The 10,201-nt window shown below is 42.5% G+C and overlaps 1 long non-coding RNA gene and 1 pseudogene across 1 annotated transcript in view; both read left to right on the top strand.

Annotated features, from left to right (window-relative positions):
• Window positions 1–24: 24 nt before the first annotated feature.
• Window positions 25–10,201, top strand: part of LOC145720432 (uncharacterized) — a 20,624-nt gene continuing 10,447 nt past the window's right edge. The window contains exon 1 of the long non-coding RNA XR_014143335.1: window positions 25–9,378. This is a non-coding gene — a long non-coding RNA (uncharacterized LOC145720432). The remainder of the gene's footprint in view (window positions 9,379–10,201) is intronic.
• Window positions 4,141–4,253, top strand: LOC115941256 (U6 spliceosomal RNA; annotated as a pseudogene).

The following is a 10,201-nucleotide window of genomic DNA, read 5'->3' as shown; positions in this document are numbered from 1 at the left end:
GACTACCTTCAGCTCAGGTCATGATCCCAGGGTCCTGGGATCGAGTCCCATGTCGGGCTCCCGGCTCAGCGGGGAGCCTGCTTCTCCCTCTGACCCTCTCCTCTCTCATGCTGTTTCTCTCTCGCTCGCTCTCTAATAAATAAATAAATAAAATCTTAAAAAAATAAAAAAATAAAATAAATAAATAACATTTAATTTTGAGATAATTTTAGATTCCACTATAGAAGTAGTTGCAAAAATAGTAGCGACCCTGTGTACCTTTCACCCAGTTCCACCAGTGCTAACATCTCTTAACTTTAGTATAATATCTAAACCAGGAATTGACATTGGTACAGTCCAGGCCTTATTTAGGTGCCATGACCTTTACATGCATTTGTGTGTGCGCATGACATTGCTGAGCTACGTGAGCGGTCCTAGGCCATCATCTTTTGGAATTCTTGTTTTGCGCAAAAAGTATACCCATATTTGTTTAAGTCATTGTTAGTAGCATTTTGTTACTTGCAGCTATAACATTCCTAATATACCTACAGTTGCAAGCGTGGGAAACCTGTTGCAAACTTGCTCAATTTAAAGAAAAGAAAAAAAAAGGAAGGGGGGAATATTGGTTCATGTAATAAAATCCAGAGGAATGACTAAACTGGCCTCCAGAGGCTCAGAATGTCGTCAGAAAACTTGCTCCATGGGGCGCCTGGGTAGCTCAGTTGGTTAAGCACCTGACTCTTGGTTTCGGCTCAGGTCATGATCTCTTGGTGTTGGGCTCCACGCTCAGCGGGGAGTCTGCTTGAGATTCTTTCCCCCTCCGTCTTCCCCCCCCCCCGCTCCTCCCCCTGCTTGTGCACACGTGCACGTGCTCTCTCTCTCTCAAAGAAAATCTTTAAAAAAAAAAGAAAGAAAAAGAAAGAAAGGAACTTGCTCCATTTCTCTGCAATGTCCATGGCTCTGCACACTTTTGAGTTCTGGCTTTATTCTCAGGGCACCTTCCCTCAAGATCAAGAGAAGCTGTAGCAGTCCTACACCTTGGATCCTCACTGCAGGTCGCACGGAAGTGAGGGACTCCGGGGCTTTCATCACTCCCTACAGCAGTTGTAAGGTTCATTCTAATTGGACCAGCCTGGGTCAGGTGCCCCTCTCTCAACCAATCACGGGCCAAGGGAATGACATTCAGTGATTGGCCTGTGCCTGGACTCCTAACCCCTCCTTGAACACCTGGAGATAGGGATATGTTATTGGTTTAATCTAAGCTTAAACTGGAGATGAGGTGATCCTACCCTGACCACATGGGAGAAGGGAGGTGTCTGAAAAGAAATTTGAGGTGCTACTACGAGTGGGAGGGGACATAGAGGCTGGACAGCAAACTGCCCGGGTCTACTACCTCTAGCGTAGGGTGTCCCTCTCTGGTCCAATCAGCTATGACTGGGAGGACAGAATCATATACTACAGGCATGTCTACCCGGATGGGGGTGCAGTTCTGACATAAAGGAGTTGACAGCTGGACCACAATAGTGGTTCCTGCCTCCGAGACACTGTTCTGCAGGTCTCCATGTGCCTCAGGCCTTTAAGCTGGTTGTGACATCTCTAGCCATCCCCACTGGCCAGGGGCCCGGCGGGCCACCTAGGAGATGCTATGGTTGAGACAGGGTCTTACGTTTCAGCTGCATATGCTAGGCAGTGCTTAGGATGTATTTAGATAGGAAATCCCACCTCCACGTGCCACCCCATCCACACTGTGTTCACTGGCTGCCCATTGTGTCCTCAGGCTGTCCAGTACAGACCTCACTTTCCTGCTGTACTCTTCCCTACCCCCACCATGAAGTCCACCCAGTCCAAATGGGCACAGAGGTCTTCAGAGAGAGACTTTCCTGTGGCAAGGTGGCTTCTATTGCCTCTCAATAGCCAGGCTTTTGGAAAAGCTCAAGATTTCCTGAAGTGTGCTATTTGTACCATGGTGTTAAGTGACATGTGCATCAATTTTTTTAACATTCCTTTTTATTTATTATTTTTTTAAAGATTTATTTATTTGGGAGAGAGAGAGCAGGAGGGAGGGGCAGAGGGAGAGGGAGAGAGAGTCTTAAGCAGACTCTGTGCTCAGTGCGAGCCTGTCGCTTTATTCCATCTCATGATCCTGAGATCACGACCCCAGCCAAAACCAAGCCAGGTCGCTTAACTGCACCACCCAGGCACCCCAACATTCCTTTTTAAATCTTTTTACTTAAAAAATCTTTTTACTTAAAACTCTTTTGAAATAGAGATATAGAAATATGCAAAACAAAGGTAGAGCTTAATGAAGTATTGTAAGGCAAGCACCCTAAATGCTCTTGTAACACAAGAGGTGGAATGTTGCAGCCACCCCAGCAGCTCCTCCACGTTCCTGGGCCTAATCACAGTCATGTCCCCCCCGACCCCCGCTGCCAAGAGTAACCACTGCCTGGTTTTTTATAGTAACCACTTCCTTGTGTTTCTTTATAGTTCCAGCATCCAAGTGTGCATCTCTAGAAACTATGGTTCAGTCTTGCCCACTTTTTTTTTTAAGATTTATTTATTTGAGAGAGCAAGCGAGCGCATGAGTGCATGGGAGAGGCAGGGGGAGAGGGAGACAGAATCTCAAGCAGAGTCCTCGCTGAGTGTGGAGCCTGACACAGGGCTTGATCTCATGACCCTAAGCCAAAACCAAGACTTGGATGTTTAACTGACTGTGCCAACCAGGCACCCCAGTCTTGCCCACTTTTAAAAATACATCTTTACCTCTCTTTAATCTTCAGAGTCTCCTCTTATCCCTCTCCTTTCCTTTCATTTTATCTGTTGAAGAATCCAAGCCCTTGGACTGTAGCGTTTCCCACTGTCTGGGGTTTGTTTGCTGCCCGCTCCTGGGACAGTTCCATATGCTCTGCTGCCCTTTGTATCTGCTGCTCATTGTCCACTGGATCTAGAAGCTTGATGAGACTCGGTATCTGTCTTTTTGGCAAGACTCTAGGTGGTGATGTGTTCCTTCATTAGGGGCCACATAATGTCAGGCTGCCGCTCCCTTTGTGGTGTTTGTAGCTACGGATGCTCAGTTCCTAGATTCATTAATTCACTGGGGATCCAAGATGGTGACATATATTGTTTTCATTGTGCTATGATTCACATTTTATTGCTTATTAATTTTGTGATTCCACACAATTTATAAGTAAATAGGCTTTGAGAAAATGTCTTGAGAGTGTTAAACAGATGATGGCCTCGTTGATGAGACTGTTCCAGTGTTCTGCATGAGGTAATGAAAAGAACCACAGCTGCCACCACTACCAAATGATGATATTTTAATTCCATCATTTCTTTTTCACTTATTTGCTGGATTTCTTTATAAACAGATGCTTCCTCTCATCTACCATGAGGTCACCCAGTGGTATAGCTCATGTAGAAGAGGCAGGATAAATGCTTCCTTTATTCCCTATATTTATCAGTTTGCAGAATAATAAGCTCCTTCCTTATTATCCTCTGCAGGTGACCAAGTTCATTTTTTCAGTATCATCATGAACTCACAGATTTAAATAAATTTGATGAGTTTCAATTTGTTGCAATTATTACAATGTTCAAAGCTCAAATTGCCCTATCTTTGGTCAGTGGGAACCCCTGTGGGTTGGCTTCTGGGTTCTTTTGACATTACCCTAGTCTACATATAGCCTATCCATGATGGCTTGCATGCCTCCATTTATGTCAGGATGGTCCAGACACCTTTTGTACATTTTCTCCTCCTGCTGTCAGTCATTTCTCCGTACAGCCCTGACTTTTAGTGGGAAATGGCCTTTTGTGACCACAATGTGGACTCCAGGGATGCTCACTGCTATGAATTGGTCCTTGTTTCCAGGCGTTTTGAATGGACAGAGCTCTTAGGTATAGATAGAATGATAGATTAAATACCTCACAAGTTCATACTGTTTTTCCAATTATATTTCAGGACTATGGATTTTTTATTTAATCTTTTAAAAAATTACAGCTGTCTCTTCTTTCTTCCACACTGAGCATTCTGATTTTAGGACACAGGGGACGATAGTTAAAATAGCTCATAATTACTCATTTGTTTTAGGCAACATTACACACACAACAGGGAATATCAGTACTAATGCTGCTACCAGCAGAATGATAACTGAGAAGAGTTTAAAAGTTCTCGTGCTCGCTCCAGCAGGACACAGAATAAAACTGGAATGATACTGAGGAGATTAGCATGGCCTCTACACAAGCATGACACACAAATTCATGAAGTGTTCCATATTAAAAAAAAAAAGTTTGTACCCCAATGTTTATAGCTGTTCTGTAGCTACATCAATAGAGCTTATACTCTTCATATACCATATTCTCTGCCTTTTAAGCCTCATATAGTTTTGGTTCTACCAGTAACTATGTATTTAATGCTGTCTGCTAGTTCTTATGCTGATGTAGCTAGTAATTTTGGCAGTCTGAGTCTTGTTCTCTAGTAAATTCTTCAGGAAGTGCTCATGGGAACAGTATTCCCTGAGTTCTTGTACACTGATAACAGTGTGTACCTTTTACACTTGAAAGTCAGTTTTCTTGAATATAAATTCCTTGGCTCACACTTCTGCCTTAGATAGCTCACACCATTTTTTTTTTTGGATACAAAGAAGTGCTGTTGAAAAATCTGATGATAATCTAATTTTCTTTCCCTTGTAAGTCACTTGTTCTTCTTCACTTCGATTATTAAAGGATTCCCCCTCCCTTAATATCCAGTCAATTTACTAAAATATGTCTTGGTGTTGCTCATTCTGAGTCAGTTTTCTCAAGCATATTGTATTCTTTTTTAACATACATGCACCAGTTACTCATCTATTGATTCTCGGCTTCCAAAACCATCTTCACTGTCTGCTCTGCAATAATGGAGCTGCACCCCATAGCTATTTCTCCTTTGAGAGTTAAACTTTGTCAGTAGAGCGTGCTGTCGGGGACTGGAGGAGGAAGGGGTTTCTCTTCTTGACTCTAGCGTGCCTCACGCATAAGCCTATGCAGTGCCTGCCTTGCATGGAGCTCTCAGCTCCAGCAGAGCCTGGTGGTCAGCAGCACAGGGCAGTACCCATGGAAAACTTCCCTTGGCATTCCCTTGGGTGGTTTCAGCTTCAGCAAACTTCTCCACCATCCAGTGAGTCACAGCTGTGTCACCTTCCAAGGTCTTGGCATCAGTTCTGAGGAAGGAGGACCTTTTCTTGGTACCTCTGTCTCAGACCTGGGTGTAGAGATTTTGCCCTTTATCTGCTACTTCTGCATTCTTTAAAGTTCCTTTTAGTCTTTACTGGCCATTCCTCCGTTATTCCAACCTCCTGTTATAGTTAGTAATCCCTGATATGAAACTTTCCTGTTCAAATTCCTTTGTGGTTTCTTTCTCCTACATGGATCCTGACTAATGCAACGTAGTATCAAATCACTGCCCTCCTGCACTCCCCCCCCCTTTTTCTAATTTCAGGGAAATTTCCTTGAATTTTAGTTTCTAGTATTTGTTCTGTTCCCTTGTTATGAGTTTCAGTTTCAGGCACTCCTTTGACTATTTCCTATATTTGTCATTTTCTTTTGAACTCCTTTATGTGTACTTCTCACATTTTATTTCTCATGAACATCATCTGATTTGCTCTTGTATTTTTTCTAATTTAGTCTTCATACCTGAAATTATTGTTTCTTTATTTCTAAATTTGTCCTAAGTGCTATTGTCTCACTTCTGAGTTTTTCTAATTATGATTTTTGTAATTTCTTTTTTCTTGACTTGGAGTAGTTGGTATAGTTTCACTTATTGTCTGTATGGATGTTATTCTGCTTCTTATTCTCTTTTTGTATTTTTCTTACACTTTGGGTGGGATTTTTTATTTTTTTCTTTATGTTAAATTAGTTCTCTGAACTTTTGGAATGAGGTGGGTTGAGGAAGATTTCCTAACTTCTATAATTTTAATATAGTGTTTTTTGAAAAGAATTATTAGGGGGGTCCTGGGTGATGCAGTTGGTTAAGCACCTGACTCGGTTTTGGCTCAGGTCGTAACCTCAGTGTCATGAGATTGAGCCCCATGTCAGGCTCCATGTTTAGTGTGGAGCCTGCTTAAGACTTCCTCTACCTCTGTCCCTCCCCCCTGCCCTCTCTCTCTCAAATAAATAAATAAATCTTTAAAAAAAGAGAATTATTAGAACTGATAACAAGTTCAACAAGGTTGCAGGATACAGGATTAATATACAAAAACCAGTTGTATTTCTGTACACTTGCAATGCACAATCTGAAAATAAAATTAAAATAATTCATTTACAATAACACCAAAAGGAATGAAATGAATAACTTTGACAACAGAAGTGTAAAACTTATACTCTTTTTTAAAAGATGTATTTATCTTGGAAGGGGCAGAGGGAGAGGGAGAGAGAATCCCAAGGTGAGTCTGCACTGAAGTGCAGAGCCCCATGTGGGGCTTGATCCCACAACCCCAAGACCACGACCTGAGCTGAAACCAAGAGTTGGACACTCAACCGGCTCTGCCACCCCGATGCCCCAGAAGTATAAAACTTACACTCTTAAAACTACAGAATATTGTTGAATTTTAAAATTCCAAATAAATGGAAAGACATCCTATGTTCATGGATAGAAAGACTTAACATTCTTAAAATGGTAATATTCCCTCAATTGATCTGCAGACTCAATGCAATCTCTGTCAGAATTCCAGCTGACAGAATTCCAGTTCTTTGCAGAAATTGACAAACTGATCCTAAAATTCATATGGAAACTCAAGAGGCCTAGAACACCAAAAATATCTTGAAATAGGAGAAATTTGGAGGACTTTACAATTTCACAATTTAATTAAAAAAAACAAAAACAAAACAGTGATTAAGACAATGTGGTAGTGGCATAAAGATAGGCATATAGATCAGTGGAATAGAATTCAGAGTCCATAAATAAATCTCAGATTTGCAGTCGACTGATTTTTGACAAGGGTGCCAAGACAATCCATGGGGGAAAGAATAGCTTGGTTGCGTGTGTGTGTATGTGTGTTTCAGTTTGTTTGTTTTGCAGATCTCATTGGCTTTATTAAGTGATTCATGAATCACACAGCATCCCATCTGGTAAGTAGAAGGGCACTATCAGAATAGGGTTTTTAACAAATGATACTTATGGGACAACTGGATATCCACATGCAAAAAAATTGAAGTTGTATATCTACCTCACACTAGATACAAAATTAACCCCAAATGAATCCTAGACCTAAATATAAGAGCTAAAACTATAAAATTCTTAGAAAAAATAGAGATAAATCTTTGTCACCTCGGACACTAAGACAAAAAATAGGTAAACTGGACTTCATCAAAATTAAAAGTTTTGTGCTAAAGACACCAACAAGAAAGTTAAAAGACAACCTACTGAACAGGAGAAAAGATTTATAAATTATGTATCTGATAAGGGACTAGTATCTAGACTATATAGAGAACTCTTATAACTGAATAACAAAAAGACATATAACTTAACTGTGGTATGATAAGAAAGATACTTGGTCCTTGTTCTCAGTTCCTGGCACAGAGCTCCTAAAACTCTTGGAATTTCCTGAGTGATAAGGGTGATAGGAGTGTCTTTTTTTTTTTTTTTTTAAAGATTTTATTTATTTATTTGACAGAGAGAGACAGCGAGAGAGGGAACACAAGCAGGGGGAGTGGGAGAGGGAGAAGCAGGCTTCCTGCTGAGCAGAGAGCCCGATGCGGGGCTCGATCCCAGGACTCTGGGATCATGGCCTGAGCCAAAGGCATACCCTTAACGATTGAGCCACCCAGGCGCCCCAGGAGTGTCTTTTTTTCTAATGAGTTGACTCTTTGTCCACCTCGAGGTAGCTTCAGGACAGGGGCTGGTTCCCAGAAAGACCAAGCCTTGATTAATAGCTTGGAACTTTCAACTCCACCCCCCAACCTCCAGGGAGGGGAGAGGGGCTGGAGATTGAGATAATCACCAATGGCACAGTCATGCCTACATAATAAAACCTCCACAAGAACCCCTAAATGACAGGGTTCAAGAGCTTCTGAGTAGGTGAACACATCCACATGTCAGGAGGATGGCACAGCCCAACTCCATGAGGACAGAGGCTCCTGTGCTCAGGACTCGTTGGGATTTTCCTGAGCTTTATGAGGTATCCTAGCAAATTATTGAACCTAGGGTGGGTGGGAGCCCCTGACTTTTCGCCAAGTTGGACAGAGGTGTAGGTAACCTGGATGCAATACTTGTAGCTGGCTTCTAAAGTGGGGGCAGTCTTGTGGTGCTGAGCTCTTAAACCTGTGGAGTCTGATGCTAACTCCAGGTAGTATTAGAGTACGATTGAATTATTGGACATCCAGTTGGTGTTGCAGAGTTGGAGAAGTGAGGTTGGAAAAGATACCATGTATCTGGTGTCAGGAGGGAAAAATACCTCTCACCAATTAAAAAATGGGTAAAGGATCTAAATAGACATTTTTCAAGAAGATATACAGAGGCCAATACACATAAAAAGATGCTCAACAGCATTTATCAGAGAAATGCTGAGAAATCAAAACCACAATGAGATACCACTCCACACCCACTAAAATTGCTATAATCAAAAAGACAGATAATAACAAGTGTTGGTAAGAATGTGGAGAAATTGGAGCCCTCATACACTGTGGGTGGTAATGTAAAATGGTGCAGCCACTTTGGAAAATGGCCTGGTAGTTCCTCAAGAAGTTCCACGTAGAGTTACCATTTGACCCAGCAATTTCACTCCTAGGTATATACCAAGAGATGGAAACCTATGTCCATACAGAAACCTAACACAGATGTTAGCCATTCTTTCTGTTGGGTATTGTGGTGGTCAGGCATGGGTCAGGCTGAGTCCTGACCGGGGGTATTCTTACCAGTTTCTTTTTTTTTTTTAATTTTAAAAATTTATTTATTTGAGAGAGAGAGAGCATGAGCTGGGGGGAGGAGCAGAGGGAGAGAGACAAGCAGACTCCGCACTGAGCTTGGAGCCTGACATGGGGCTCGATCGCATGACCCTGAGATCATGACCTGAGCTGAAACCAAGAGGCAGACGCTTAACTGAGCCACCCAGGTGCCCCATTACCAGGCTCTTTTTGATGACTCTTGGAGGGCAATCTTTTCTCCTCTTCTTGCACATTTTTGGAGAGTTGGGAAAAGCCTTATTGTAAGCCCCAAGGAGTACAATCAAACACTAATCTGTAACTAATCTACCTCTACAGCAGGGCCTCTGGGCATGGGACCTGAAAAGCGATGATGATCATACGAAATCAATAAGTATGGCTACAGGCATGTACGCGTCTCACTGTTTGGTCAAGCATCCCAAAGGGACAGGAGGGTGATGATCAGTCTTTCTCTGCCATGAGTGAATCTGTGGGCCTCCACATTGCAAAGTGAGTTTTTTAGTGAGTGCTCTAACACAGGAACGGCAGACTGTGGGCGACTGTCCACCCATTTGGGCTTTCCTCTAAGAGGCAGCTGGGGGAGGCTTAAATTCCATGCAGGAGATACTTATTCAGAAACATTAGTCAGTCCTGACATTCCATGACCTCATAAAAATGCTAACACCCTTTTTCTTATCCACATGTAACCTTAGAAAAAATTAACCTGGCCTCAGCCATAATTTATATGGGCAAATAATACCCTGCTTATACTTTAACACTGTCATCGAGAAACTTCCTTATCTTTGTCACTAAATGACACACCAAAAGTTTATTATCTGCTACTGAAGATTTGTTTTTATGGCTCTTAGAAGATGTATGGCCCTCCGACACCGACAGGAGAGTCAGACAGCTACAGAACAAGAGCCCAACTTCCACCGAGAATGTAGCTGGGCCTGATGCTCAGTGAATATTGTTTTTCACTGCCTCCCCCCAAGTGGGAAATGCCCGAAGTCACATCCAGGAGTTAACAGCCAGGACCACTTTCCAAGCTCAGGGATTGCAAGGCCCCGATGGTGGCCAGTCCTCTGTCCCCACCTGCCTCCCACCCCTGCCGTTTATGTCCCCTCTCCCAGCCCAGACCTTCACCTCCCCAGGAGAAGACTCGGGGAAAGTTGTGTCTCTTTATTTTTCCAGATGTGCTTCAGAATCATTTGGGCATGTTTCCTAAAAATTTCCATCGAGATTTTGATTGACATTACTTTAAATACATACATCAATATGAAAAGAAACATCAGGGGCGCCTGGGTGGCTCAGTTGGTTGGGCGACTGCCTT

This window comes from Leptonychotes weddellii, chromosome 3, assembly GCF_054177405.1.
Source record: "Leptonychotes weddellii isolate Sample4059 chromosome 3, ASM5417740v2, whole genome shotgun sequence".
Taxonomy (NCBI): domain Eukaryota; kingdom Metazoa; phylum Chordata; class Mammalia; order Carnivora; family Phocidae; genus Leptonychotes; species Leptonychotes weddellii.
The sequence above is the reverse complement of the archived record's forward strand: the minus strand, read 5'-3'. Positions and strand labels throughout refer to the sequence as shown.